General features: G+C 40.6%; 1 long non-coding RNA gene across 2 annotated transcripts in view; it reads left to right on the top strand.

Annotated features, from left to right (window-relative positions):
• LOC111552541 overlaps positions 1-14822 on the top strand; it is a 310028-nt gene that overhangs the window by 15311 nt on the left and 279895 nt on the right. Inside the window, exon 3 of one of the 2 annotated variants that reach the window (XR_002734664.2) lies at positions 3131-4324. The exons of the other annotated variant lie outside the window; for it this stretch is intronic. This is a non-coding gene — a long non-coding RNA (uncharacterized LOC111552541). Of the gene's footprint in view, positions 1-3130; positions 4325-14822 lie in introns of those variants that run through there. 2 annotated transcript variants of the gene reach the window in all.

Here is a 14822-nt window from a genome sequence, read left to right as displayed (position 1 = left end):
TCTCCTGCCTCAGCCTCCGAGTAGCTGGGACTACAGGCGCCGCCACCTCGCCCGGCTAGTTTTTTGTAGTTTTTAGTAGAGACGGGGTTTCACCGTGTTAGCCAGGATGGTCTCGATCTCCTGACCTCGTGATCCGCCCGTCTCGGCCTCCCAAAGTGCTGGGATTACAGGCTTGAGCCACCGCGCCCGGCACGATATTCTTGATAAATACCACTGGCAATGAGAATGAAACTGCAGCTTCCTAAAAAAAAAAAAAGAAAAAAAACTCCCTCATTTTTATTCACTGCTTCTTTGGTGGGATGGAAATTAAAAAATCAACAACAATCACAACCACACAACTGTGCAGCTTTCCTACACTCCAGGCTGAGAAGAATTTCTCAAGCCGCTGCTTCCGAAACTTTAGTCATTCATGTTTCAGCTTTATAATTTTTGCTATCTCTCTGCACCTCTTGTATTACTTAAAATTTTCATTAAAAATGGCTCATTAAAAAATTAACATTAAGTACGTTTATTTTAGAAAAAATACGTCAGTGGGAAGCTAGAGTCACTTGCCCTAAGAAGGGTATTTGTGAATAGAAACAATGAAATCAAAACAGTGTTATTGAATTTTAACTTCAGGAAAGTGTCCAGCGGTCTTAAAGACATACTTTCACCACACTGAGACTTCTTCTTTGATCATAACTGAGCCATAAAAAAAGACTTGAAAAGGGAATAATTGTCTCATTATGTGAATCACTTTTTATCCAATAAAGTAGCTATATGCCACCTAAAATTACGTTTTCTAATCAAAGCTTCAAACTTCATCCTCCAAACATATGTCTTTGTTTACTGGTCATAGGAATCTCTCACTCCTCACCTTTTTAACTCTCCAACTTCCAACTTCCCCCAGTGGTATTTAAACCTTGCCTTCTACCCATCTAATTCCATTTACCTTATGTCTAAATGTTTAGAGAATCCTGTTAAGCAAACACATTGGAGATGGGAGCAGATTACAAAACGAGCTTCTACTGTTGGTTAACACAACTTTTCTTCATATATGCTGTTTGAGATCATGTTTTCTCTAGTAAGATATACATTTTCAACTGTAATAAAAGTATGTCTCTTTACTACTCCTGACCTTCATACACCCCCTTACCCTTCTTAAGGCAACAACCGCTGGCTGTCATCCTGTTTCATATATTCTTCCAGAGATAGTTTGTGTATGTGCAAGTCTACTTGAATCTATACGACTCTCCTGAAATTTCACACACATGGAAGCACGCTATACAAGTCATGCTGCACTTCATTTTTTAAAACGCAATAACTTTTTTTAGTATATGGTTTCATATTAGTATATACAGCCCTAGTCTCTTCTTTTCAATACTGTATAGAGGTATTCTATGTATGTATCCAATTCCCCTTTGATGGACACTTGGTTATTACTCTTTCTTCTACAAACAATGCTGCAATATCCTTCTATAATTATCTTTGGGCCCATAATGACCATTAAGAAATAAATGCATCTAGTGCTGAACGGTACTCACTGAAATAGATGGAATTCTAGTTATTAGAATTGGAGAGGGCAGACACAATTGTATTTCGTTCATGAGTACTGGTTTTCTCTTCAATTTTTTTTTCACCCATGATATAAATTTGTATTTTTTGTGGTGCCCGGCACATGACCAAACATCTCAATTTGCACATGGAGTTATAGGCTCTGAGTTATGCTTGTTACATTTGTCTTATACTATTAATTCTTCCTCCCCATTATCACTTTTGAAATTAGTTTATGTATAGTTTGGTGCTTAATTCCTATCTCTAGTAGTGGATGAAAAGCTCCATGAGGCTGAAAAGAGACTATGGCTGTCTTGGGCACTGCTGTGTCTCTATCACCTAGTGAGCATCTGATACACCGTAGTTCTTCAATAAATATTCACAGATGAAGGAATGAAAAACGTATGCATTAAATTTAGTTTGCTTGCTATGGACTGAAGTTATCTCCGCACCCCCGTACCTATACTTTGAAGCTCAAACCCCCAATATGACTGGATTTTGAGAGAGGGGCTTTAAGGAAGTAATAAAAGTTAAATGAGATCATATGGGTGGGGCTTTAATCCAACAGGACTGGTGTCCTTATAAAAAGGGGAAGAGATACAGAGATCCATCTCCCTCCACCATATGAGGACACAGTGAGTAGGTGGCTATCTACAGGCTGAGAAGAGAGGCCTCACCAGAAACCAACTTGCCAGCACCTTGATGTTGAACTTCTAGCCTCCAGAACTATGAGAAAATAAATTTCTGTTATTTAAGCTACCCAATCTGTGGTATTCTGCTATAGCAGCACTAGCAGACTAATATACTACTAAATACTCCAAAAGGCTAATATAGGTATTGAGCAACTAAATGGATAAAATGTACATTACAAGTAGAAAAAAATTAACTTTCACCTTATGCTCACTGGGCATTGACTAAGGTTATTGTGGAGCTTAGAATGACTTTGTGTTCTTTATGTTTTTTTTCCTCCACATGTGTTCCTGCATTTCTGGTGACAGAGATGCTGGCATCTAACCTATCTTCACAATTAAGCATCATTGCACATAATATTTTGAAAGCCAGGCATCTAACTTCTTAATTCAGAGTAACTGCTGAAATATGGGGGCCATCTTTTTTTCTTAACTTTTATTTTACGCTCAGGGGTACATGTGCAGGATGTGTAGGTTTGTTATGTAGGTAAATGTGTGTTATGGGGGTTGGCTGTACAGATTATTTCATCACCCAGGTTATAAGCCTTATATCCATTAGTTATTTTTCCTGCTTCCCTCCCTCCTCCCAACCTCCACCCTCTGACAGGCCCCAGTGTGTGTTATTCCCCTCTATGTGGGGGACCACTCTTAGTCTGGAAAGTTGACAACACAATCCTTTTGTAGATAGGGAATTTTATTTTGAGTGGGATGTGCTGAAGGGTTGCCTTTCTCCTGGTTTTGTTGGTGGTTTTAGCATTTAGTATGAAGGGCTCTCCTTCTAGCTACTTGTCAGGGCGGGGAGATAGCCTTACTGATTGACAAGTCTTTTCATAGTATTATGACAACACCCTGACTTCCTCTAGTTCATTCTTCATGTATTCATTCACTCATTTGTCTACTTTCTCAAGATATGCTCATAAGGTGCCTCATTCTTGTAACTGCTGGAGATAGGATGATGATGACACAGATTCTGTCTTCAAGAAGCTCACAAAAAAGTGGGAAAATGATGTGACTGCAGATAAAGACCATGAGAAGGACTCTTTACACAAGATATTTGCTTAAGTACTGAAGGGCCTAGAAGACAGAGTGACCAGTGTCCAAAATCCTTTGTGAATTGCATTCACATACGGCACCTGATTTGATTCTCAGAGCACCCAGATGGCTGTTTTTTGGTGGTTTTTTTAAAGTATGGAAAGACAAATGCCCCAGTTCCCAGCAAGTTCTACTTCATCATGCTATAGGCTTCTGTGAATAGGAAAAATGTACCACCATCAAGAAGCAAGCAGCTTGCTTGTGTTTCAGAGGAACCACCCATGGAAGAACGTCTTCTTGGATTAAAACTAGTATTGCCATGTTCCATTCTAGAATGTCCAAATGCCACCCTTCTGAAGATGTTTAGTTCAAGAGTTTCCATTTTCACATTAAGTTTCGATGTCCATACTTAGTGGGATGAAGATGGTGGTGTATGGCTTTTCTCTCTTACAACATTTTTTTTGTCCCTTATCTATACATCTTTTCCCTAAATATTCAGCAAGATTTGAAGTTGTAAAAAAATCCTAAACTTCCCCAATTGTAGGAATGATAACTGGAATATTATTTTAAGAGCAAATACATGTACATTCCTAATGTTGCTTGAATGGGAATTATGAAGAAGAAGAAGAAAAAAAAGAAAAAAAAGAAAAACAAACCCATGAGAGTTTGGGTTGCTATTTCTGACCAAGTTGAAATTGTGAAATACCAGAAGTCCCACAGGAAATCTTATCTCACCGGAAGACGATCATGGTCTCTTGGCCAAAGAACGGTATGCATTTTTGTGTAAATAAAACTTGCAGACCCAGACAGAGGGCTGGGCTACCTTGCAGCTTAGCCTGTCATTTATTATCATTCACAAGGTGGTGTTAGATGCTCAGCTTTAAAAAGAACTGACTTTTCAGCAGTATTTTTACCCTTGAGAGTATATAGAGAGAGCTCTGTGTTGTATATTAATCAGAGCTTTCACGACTTGCTTTGAATGGTATTCGAAATGTGTCTGGAAGAATAGTGGATGAACTATGCCCAAAGTGTGCTCTATTATTTATTACTCAGGAGCCTTTCCATCTGAGACGTAGGCTGAAATTAAAGGCACCAAGTACCTGTCTTTACTAACTCAATGTTTTTCCAGTTTCTGCTCCCTGGGTACTCACCCCACCTGCAAAGGATTCCGGGATTTGATGCCTCATAAGAGTCAGTCAGTTTTTGTTTTTTTTTTTTTTTTGAGACAGAGTCTCACTCTGTCACCCAGGCTGGAGTGCAGTGGTGCCATCTTGGCTCACTGCGAGCTCCACCTCCCAAGTTCACGCCATTCTCCTGCCTCAGTCTCCCGAGTAGCTGGGACTACAGGCGCCCATCACCACGACCAGCTAACTTTTTGTATTTTTAGTAGAGATGGGGTTTTACCGTGTTAGCCGGGATGGTCTCTATCTCTTGAGCTCGTGATCCGCCCGCCTTGGCCTCCCAAAGTGCTGGGATTACAGGTGTGAGCCTGGCCAAGAGTCAGTTTTTAATGAAAATTGTATTTTAATATCTATATTTAAAAATGCCCCACTCTTTCTGTGGATGTACAGATCTCAGAGCACACCATGCTTTGTAAATACTTAGCAAACATGCTTGGGAGCTGTTCCTCCTAAAACAATTTCTCTCCCTTTTCTCAGATGGGAAACTTTTACTTATCCTACAAAACCTACTTCAAATGCCACTTCCTCATCTGCCTTCCCTGACTGTCCCAGGCAGTTAGTTGACTAACTGTGCCCCATTATCCTTTCCATATACTTTTATCACATGCATTCTCAATGCAGGTAAATTGCCCCCAAGGGACTTAAACTGGTTATTTGGGAAGGGGAGCAAAAAGATTATTTTTATGTATATAAAATGTAGATATACATAACACATAAGCAGATATACAGTATATAAAATTTTATGATAGAAATTAGGAAAGATATCTAAAATGGCTCTTCTTGTGGTAATAATGAAAAAAGGTTGGGAAATACCTGCTTTATCATAATATTTGCCTCTTGTATGGCAGTCAACACTGTGTATTAGACTGTGTATCTCTTATAAGTTAGAAAACCATGGTTTTGAAGCCCCAGCCGCTAGCACAGTAGTTGGCATGTGTATTAGCATTCACTAGTTAAAAAATCCTAAACTGGCCAGGCGTGGTGGCTCACGCCTGTAATCCCAGCACTCTGGGAGGCCAAGGCTGGCTGATCACGAGGTCAAGAGATGGAGACCACCCTGGCTAACACAGTGAAACCCCGTCTTTACTAAAAATACAAACAATTAGCCGGGCGTGGTGGTGGGCACCCGTAGTCCCAGCTACTTGAGAGGCTGAGGCAGGAGAATGGTGTGAACCCGGGAGGCGGAGTTTGCAGTGAGCTGAGATGGCGCCACTGCACTCCAGCCTGGGTGACAGAGCGAGACTCGCTCTCAAAAAAAAAAAAAAAAAAAAAAAAAATCCTAAACTTCTCCAATTGTAGGAAAGCTAACTGGAATTATCTTTCCAGTTATCAAGTAGTTATTAGTATCTACTTGAAGGAGATAATGACTGAGATATTTGCTTCCAAGCATGATTGCTGCACACCAGAAATCCCTGAAGAAATTGTTTTTAATGTCACTTACTGGGACTAACTCCAGAAATTCTGCCTCAGTGTATCTGCAGTAGGGACTGGTTCTATGTATTTTTAAATACTACCCAGGTGATGGGATTTGGAAACTGTTGCTCTAGCCCAATAATTTTTTTTTTCTTTTCTTTTGAAAATGTCTCCATTTATACAAATCAAAAGCAAAATCAAAATAGGTGTTATATTCATGTGGTGGTATTTCCTGTGCTGGTCAGACCACAGAACACCGGTTTCCATTCAGGACACCATTTTCTAAAGGAACATCAGCAGGCTCAGGCATTTCCAGAAAAGCTCAATGACATGAGCTTCTCTATTTGCTGAGAATTTTAGGCCAGAGGATTATGTGAATGTGGCAAGCAGCATGGTCTGGTTTCATGGTCTGGCTTCAAGGTCTGGCTTAAACCCAGGAAGCCCCTGGGCAGGGTTTCTTTTGCTAACCTTCTGGGCAAAATGGACAGATATGAAAGGTGAAGTCATTTTGTGATTGAATGAATGTCTAGGGGCTGGTTAATGGATGCATGAAAGGGCAGTTTCTACTGGCAAGACCTGAATTCTTTCTTTAGTCCTGTGTTGGAAAAAAAAAAATTCATTTTAGTGATTTGAATGGCTCTGTGGGAGACACATTTGTTAAGTCTATGGATTGCGCATACCAAAGAGGAGTAACAAATGCATAGAAATGCAATTCTTTAGCAACTACTCAGTAGGTTAGATCAGAGGTTCTCACTCCTTTTAGACCCAACACCCTCTTTATATGAAATATTTTGAAGTGCCACTTTCATTATTGTGAACTGAATGTCTCAGCCACGTAGACGTGTAATTTCCAAACTTTAATGTAAAGCCCTAAATGTAGTGTAAAGGATAAATAAAAGGCATTAAAAAATAAAATCACACTAGGAAATATGATGACACACAACCGGTTCTGCCATAATACTTGTTTTGGAAATACAAATTAATTACAGCACAACTGATGTAGGAAGGAACAAATAAACATTTCCGTTTGCTTCTGCACGATTTCTTCCATGAGAAACACGAGGTGAACACAGGAAACTGCATCCAGCTGAGTCCACTTGCATACGACTCAAACACCTTCCAGCAACTTCAGTTCTTTGCATGTGGTGAGCTGTACCCACCTACAACTGGTGTTACACTCTTTCTTCTCATTCGTACAACTCTCCTTTCCACAGAAAGGTGCAGCTTCTGAGTGACTCTCCACGGTAACTCACAAGCTGTACCTTTCCATTGCCCATAGGTACACAAGCAAACTTTTGGTCTTTTTCAAGGTAAAGTACCATGTGCATTGTAGTACTTATTTCTTAACCATTTAACATCTGTAAAACTGTGCAACCATTTTTATTTGTTTCTTTTCTTTAAATGCGTCAATATTGAAGTGTTTGAGTGTTATGCCTCTAATTTCATTTCCCCATAAACACTGTTTTTTATTGCATGATTTTGCATAGTGAAGTGATTTGTAGGAATGCATATATTATATTATGTCAGAACTGATTGTACTTAGTGATTTGTTTTTTCTAAAGACCACCAGAGCGGGCACAAAAGAACCAGTGGGTAGGCAAGGGTAGGAGCAAAACTGCGAATTTATTTTGGTCACCTAGCTTCAGGGGAAGAAGGTGGGTAGGGAGAGGTCTGTCGGCCTCCGGCAGAGGAGGCCGACAGAGTCCCCCGGTGGGGCTCTGGGTGGGGTTCCTGATACAGTCCTGACATCCCGACAGGAGTGGGGCTGGGAAGTCCGTGTGGCGTCCTTCCAGAGCGGCTTTTCTAGGAGTGGGAGGGCAATAGGCGGGGGACGGGCGTGTGCGGCGAGGGCAATAGGCGGGGGAGGCGTTCCGCAGTTGCGACCAGGTAAATCTTGGTCTCTTTGGATTGACGTCACCTGGCGCATGCCCGGTTGGTCTACACCTTCCCAGGCGCCGGCTGCATTTTCGCCCGCGCGGGAAAAGTTGGTAATGAAGAACCCGGAAGTGTGCCATCCTGCCTCCCTTCCTCCAAACACTTAGATGCTTGCCTCTGATGTAATGAATTAGTTTGGATTTAAGAGAAGACAATATTCCACTGAATATTGTTGACACTTTTTCTTTATATTTGACATTTTGAAATACAAATTTAACAGGTATATTATTAATTGCAAACACTGCAATTACTTTTGCACCAACCTAATAGTACCTATGCATAGGAATTAGTGGAGAAGCTCAAATGTGGATCAAAGCAGTTGAGCTACTTTGGTGACTCATATACCAGCAGTGCCACTGTTGTAAATGTGTGATTTTCCTAAATGATGAATAACTTCTGAAGTTCTGAGCAAAACAAAGTATACCTTTCCCTTGATTTACACAGCAGTCGCTTTTCCTGGATAATTCATTTACATTAGCCCCAAGCAAAAAATACCTATATTTATAAGTAAAATGAAATCAGATTCTGGCCAGTTTTATATATAGGTATAGGGATTGGCATGTGGGAATGGGAAGTGAGACAGTTCTCTTATCGAGTATGCAATATCCAAGCCCCTGCTCACTAAATGCTATAGTGCCCCTCCCACTTATGTGATAACTGAAAACTGCCCCCACAAATTTCCAGCGTGTCCTCTGGCGAACCATTGGCCTGTAGCAATGGACTTATAAGCTATAATTAGGATCAACATAAATTTCTTCACTTAAGAAAATAACTGCAGAAAACAGTATGGAGAGAATGATTAAGCTCTAGAAAGGCTAAGAAGAGATCAGAGATTCTTGTGGACAGTAAATGAAGTATTAGCAGATAATTTTGAGAGACCTAATGTCTTCATTCTGATTGGAAGAAGTACAATAACTGGATCAGAGCTGTCTAATAGAAATACAATGTGAACACATATGTAATATTAATCTTCTATAAGCAAATTAAAAAAAGATAAGAAATAGGCAAACTGACTTGAATATATTTTATTTAAAACAACATACACAAAATATTATTCTTTTGAGATGTAATCAATATAGAAAGTGTATTAATCAGATCCTTTTTTTTTTTTTTCCTTCTTCACTAAGTCTTTCAGAATCTGGGAGTATTTTGCACTTACAGTATAATTCACATATCCAATGCCCAAGGTTCTGTCTTGCACCTGGGCAAGTCTTATTTGGTTATCACAGCACTTTAAAATTGACTTCTGTGCTTTCTGGGATGCTGCTGAGGGTGAGATGAGAAGTCCCAACTGAAACTGTCTTAAACAAAGAAAACATTTGTTCTCATACAGAAATTAAAGTTAGGGTACGCTCTAGGACTGGTTGGTTCAGTGATTTGTGGCATCGTCAAGGATGCAAGTGCCTTCCACGTTTCCATCCTGATTTTCTCAACGCGGGGCCTGCCCTTCTCAGGGTTGTAAGGTGGTGGCCAGTGGCAAGATGGCGACACATGCGTCCTTGTTTGTGTCCAATAGGAGGGATGAAGACATCTTTCCCTAAAATATGAACTATCCATTCTTTCAGTCATACTGGGCGAAAATGCCACGTCTTGACTGACTTACGCAAATCATCTGGGTCAGAATATTGGATCCTTTCTCATGATTGATGCAAGAATGGCTTTGGCTGGGCGTTTTCTCTTCATTTACTCATCCTGAGGCGCACTATTTCTTGTTGTCTTATACTTGCGTTCTTTACCCAGTTACTCTACCTTTCTGTCCCTGAAAGTGTTTGAGTTTGTGGCTGCCTCTTACACACAGGCTCCAGTCATTGTTGACAGAGCCACTCATGCAACATTGCATTTAATTTTGATGTGAGAGGATATAAGAGAATGAGAGGAGGTTTAAAGGAGAGAGCTAAAGTGAAAAGGGAATTGACGTCATGTTGTATGAGGAATGTTGAAGGGAATGGCTCTGTAAACCTATGAGAAGTGAAGGGCTTGTGAGTGGGATAGAATATCCTCATCTTATCGATGAGGGTATGTGTCCTTGTAGCAGTTCTGTGCTCCCATCGAATTAACTGCTTCAGCCGGGCACTGTGGCTCATGCCTGTAATCCCAGCACTTTGGGAGGCCCAGGTAGGCAAATCATTTGAGGTCAGGAGTTCGAGAGCAGTCTGGCCAACATGGTGAAACCCTTCTCTACTAAAAATACCAAAATTAGCTGGGAGTGGTGGCGAGCGCCTGTAACTCCAGTTACTCAGGAGGCTGAGGCAGGAGAATTGCTGAATGTGGGAGGTGGAGGTTGCAGTCAGCTGACATGGCACCACTACACTCCAGCCTGGGTGACAGAGCAAGACTCTGTCTCAAAAAAAAATAAAAATAAAAAAAAATTAGCAGATTAGCTGTCTCTAATTTGTTCTGGATCTGGAAGCCAGATAATGAAACTTGTTAGAATAACAAATGGGCTGTGAATGAGAGGCTGAGGTGGTGTCCTATGAACAAAGTATTTACATATTAATTCTTGAAATGGGTTACCCCTTCCCCACCTCTCTCAACTCACTCCTTTTTGATATGTATATTTGAGGCCTTACACTTAGTTCCGGGTAGGCTTCTAACACATCACCTTGTTTCTGTCTCAAGACCTTTTCATTTTCTCTTCCCTCTGTCTAGAATGCATAATAACAAGAAAGGTAATAAAAGACATAATGAAATATTTTTAGATATTTTTAAGGCAAGTCTCAAAAGTGTCTCTCTTACTCACATCCTATTGGCCACATGGTTCTAATCTAACTCCAAGGGAATCTCAGAAATGTAGTTTTTTGTGTGCTCTGAAAGAAGAAACACATAGCACCACCTCTGCCATGTGACCCTTGGCAGCCAGTCTCACAAGGGTTCGTTTTTGATCAAGGCCAATAGAATTGAAGATGAAAATCTCTTCCTTGAAGGAATAGTTCTCTATCATCTCCAAGTTTCAGCACCACCAACAGAACACTATAGCCACCCACATGAAGGGAATATGTTCCGAAAAGGAGCTAAATCAGCTAGCTGGTAAATCTTCACCCTTTGACCTGGGAGACTTGTGTTAATTTCCCTAGGGCACCCTTAACCTCTTGCACCACTACCTGTAACCTCTACGGAATCCAGACATTAATAGTTCTTTGGGCAATTCACAACCAAATGAATAACGAAGTTATAATAAATAGGGAAAAAGTAGAAATCCTTCTAAGTCAAAGGGAGTGTAGGCCAATACTATGTTGTAGAAGGAAATTCAGGACAGAGGGATAAGCTATTCCTCAACCCCAGAGCAGTTATAATAGCCAGCACTGGCGATGTGCTCACTGTGAGCCATGCCTTGTGTGAATATATTCCACAAATTACTTACAACAGACATATGAGGGAGTATTCTTATTCCCATCCTGCAGATGAATACATTGAGACCTCCAGAGGTCAAGTGACATTCTGAAGTCACATGATAGTGAATGGTGGTGGTGTAATTCCAACCCAGTTGTCTGAGTCCAGAGCTAGTATGTTACACTCTAATGACTCCAGACCCTGTGATGTTAAATTCAGAAACCTGAGATTGTCCTGCTCCTCAAACTGTGATTGATGTCATCCTATGAAACGAAGAGCAAGTTGGGGACTCTTGCCTAATGACCCCGTGGAACTGATCAGTGTCGCATGATCCTAATCACGTACAACAGAGACACACATATACATATATAATCTCAATACTGTAAAGTCAGGTGTGCCATTGGGCAGTACACAATCAATTGTCAAACACATGGCACTAACCATTGAGTATCAAGCTGTCTCTACAAGGTATAAATAAGAACGTGGAAAGAAAGAAGTTTGCTAGATACAGGATACCAGCTGTAATTTCAAGAAAATGTTGATTGCATGTTTTAGAAACTATTCTACAAAGCCTTGCTCCAGTACAGATTTTCCTTGTAAGGTAGCATGGAAAAAAAGAGAAATTTTTATTTTTATTTGGTGTTTATTGTTTCTTCGTCAGCAGCTGTGCCGATGTGGTGTTGATTATGCAGTGAAGAATTATTTTGATTATTGACAGTTGGCATTCTTCTCATAATTTGGAGTTCTTCATCTCAGAATTGTTTCCTCACCTCCTCTCCTGTCTGCACATGAATAAAAATTTAAAAGCACTTGCCAGGATCCTTACCCAAGGCAGCTGTTAGGAGGAATGTAGTTGAAAGTTCAGATGCAATTTGATGTTAACCTCTCCCTGCCGTTTGTTCCTTTCTGTGAGCCTGACTTCAGAGCAATAGAGCTTGTGTGGTTCATCACGAGTGTCTGAAAGGCCTCCCCACAAGGAAAGAGCTGTGCTCTGTGTTATGGCTTCATCCCCCTGCAACCTTATCTGCAGGCTGTGTGCCCCTCTCTCCCAGCAGCGTTCATTCAGAAATGTATTTCAGTGGGTTACCAGTCAGGGTTGACTCACGTGAATAGTCTGTGCTACTTTCTGTATTTTTTTTTCTTAGAAAAAAGACTGCTTAGAAAAACAAAAGTGAACTATAGATCCCCTTTCAGGTGATTTTCTTTTGCCTTTTTTTTCTTTTCTTTTCCTTTTGAGACAGGGTCTCAGTCTGTTGCCCAGGTTGGAGTGTAGCGGCACAATCACAACTTACTGCAGTCTCGAACTCCTGGGCTGAAGTGATCCTTCAGGTGATTTTTCAACCGATTTCTTTGGCTTCCTATCTTGCATCTCCTTGATCTACTTGTGTTTCAGCTTCAGGTGAGACACACCTCAAATGACAGAATCCCACCTCAAACTTTCTCTACTGGGGAGTTAACGCCCCTAGAGCTAACCCTCCACAAAGCGGGCATGGAAGCCAGTGGAAAGCTACCCAGCTTTTCCCCCTTTACCTACTGATCAGAGATCCCAGAAGAATCAAACCCTGGCATCTGCAGCAGTGAGCCTGTATATTTCCTTATCTCGGCTTTTCCTACTCCCCTGGATCATCTCCCCAACAAGCAAAACATGCATCTAAGTCCTTGTACTTAGTCTCTGCTTCTGGGGAGACGAAAAATAAAACAGTAAAAAAAAAAAAAAAAAAAAAAATTCTCCCTACTTAAGTTGCTTTTGCTTTCTCCTTTCCCAGATCTCATCTATTTCTATTGTTTTGGAGTAAGTAAGAAAATGTATTCTTTTGACTGGGCAGAGTGGCTCACGCCTATAATCCCGGCTCTTTGGGAGACTTAGGCGGGTGGATCACCTGCGATAAGGAGTTCGAGACCAGCTTGACCAACGTAGTGAAACCCCATCTCTACTAAAAATACAAATATTAGCCAGGCATGGTGGTACATGCCTGTAATCCAAGCTACTTGGGTGGCTGATAATCCAAGCTACTTGGGTGGCTGAGGCAGGAGAATCGCTTGAACTCAGGAGGTGGAGGTTTCAGTGAGCTGAGATCACGCCACTGCGCTCCAGCCTAGGTGACAGAGCGAGACTCCATCTCAAAAAAAAAAAAAAGAAAAGAAAATGTATCTTTAAAAATAAATAGGAGTCATATAGGTACATCAACTATAAACATATATACATACATATGTATTCTATGTTAAAGAATAAAATATATACTGAAAATATTTATATTTTACATGAAAGTTGTCTCTTTGTAGAGACAGTACATTATGGGCAGGACTCTGTTGTGGGTCAGACAGACCTGGGATGGAGGAGTGGCTCTGTAGTATCCCAGGCTTGTGAACTTGGGACAGTTATTCACCCTCCCTAGGCCTTAGTCCCATGTCCCCTGTAAGATAGTGATGCATATTAATTGACAGCGTGCATGTAGCATGCTAGCCTGGTGCTGAGTGTTTAGCAAGCACTTAGCGAATTTCAGTGATTTACGTAAAAAACCAAAAGTCTCCGGTAAGGTACACATACCCTCATACTGTCTGTGGAGGAGGAGGGGGTAGAAAACCACTGAGTCTGCTGCGTATCCTTCTAGAATTTTTCTGTGTTTATACAAACGTTCTTTAAAAATGCATATGTGTATGTTGTTTCATATAGTTTACTTTCTCTTTTATGCATGTGGGACCATAGTATACATACTCTTATGCAAGTTGACGTTTGTTTTAAACAAATAACACATTGTGGACATTCTCCTGGATCAGAATATATGCATTTATTGCGTTAAAAAATGCCTGCATGGTCTTCGTCTGCATGAATGAATCCATTTGTGGTGGTTAATTGTACGTGTCAACTTTATTGGGCCATGGGGTTTGACATTTGGTCAACATTATTCTGGATGCTTCCAGGAGGGTGTTTTTGGGTGAATTTTAACATTTAAACTGATAGACTGAGTAAAGCAGGTTGCTCCAATGTGGGTGGGCCTCATCCAATCAGTTGAAGGCCTGAATAGAACAAAACAGCTGAGAAAATGTCTTCCTGTCTGACTGCATGAAGCTGGGACATCAGTGTTTTCCTGCCTTTGACTTGAACGGAAACCTGGGCTTTTGAACTGAAACATTGGGTTTTGAGCCTGCTGGTGTTTGGACTGGAAATATACTATCTGCTCTTGGTTCTTAGGCCTTAGTACTGGGACTGGAGCTAAATCATTGGCTCTCCTGGTTCCCTGGTGTGATAACTGCAGATCTTGGGACTCGTCAGCCTCTATAATTGCACGAACCAGTTCCTTATAATAAATACTTCCCACCCTGTATGCACACACACACACACTATATATATATGTGCATATCGTATATATACAAATATACATATATACTATATATGTATATATGTGTATATATACACACACACATATATATTTTGTGCATACATATATACACACACAATATATTGGTTCTGTTGGTTCTGTTTCTCTGATGAACTCTGATTAATACACCACTGCTTTACCCTTTTCCCCTGTTCACGTACATCTAGGTTGTGTCCAAGTTTTCAATATTTCTAATAATACCAATAACATTTTTGCACATCTCTCTTCTTGCCCTCTGGGATGAACCTGGAAGTGGTATTATTCGTTTTAAAATACAATTCTGGACTTTTCCTCCTTCATGAGACTTGCCTGGACTGATCTAATGGGAG

Source organism: Piliocolobus tephrosceles, chromosome 17 (genome assembly GCF_002776525.5).
Source record: "Piliocolobus tephrosceles isolate RC106 chromosome 17, ASM277652v3, whole genome shotgun sequence".
NCBI lineage: Eukaryota > Metazoa > Chordata > Mammalia > Primates > Cercopithecidae > Piliocolobus > Piliocolobus tephrosceles.
This window is presented reverse-complemented; position numbering and strand designations above follow the sequence as displayed.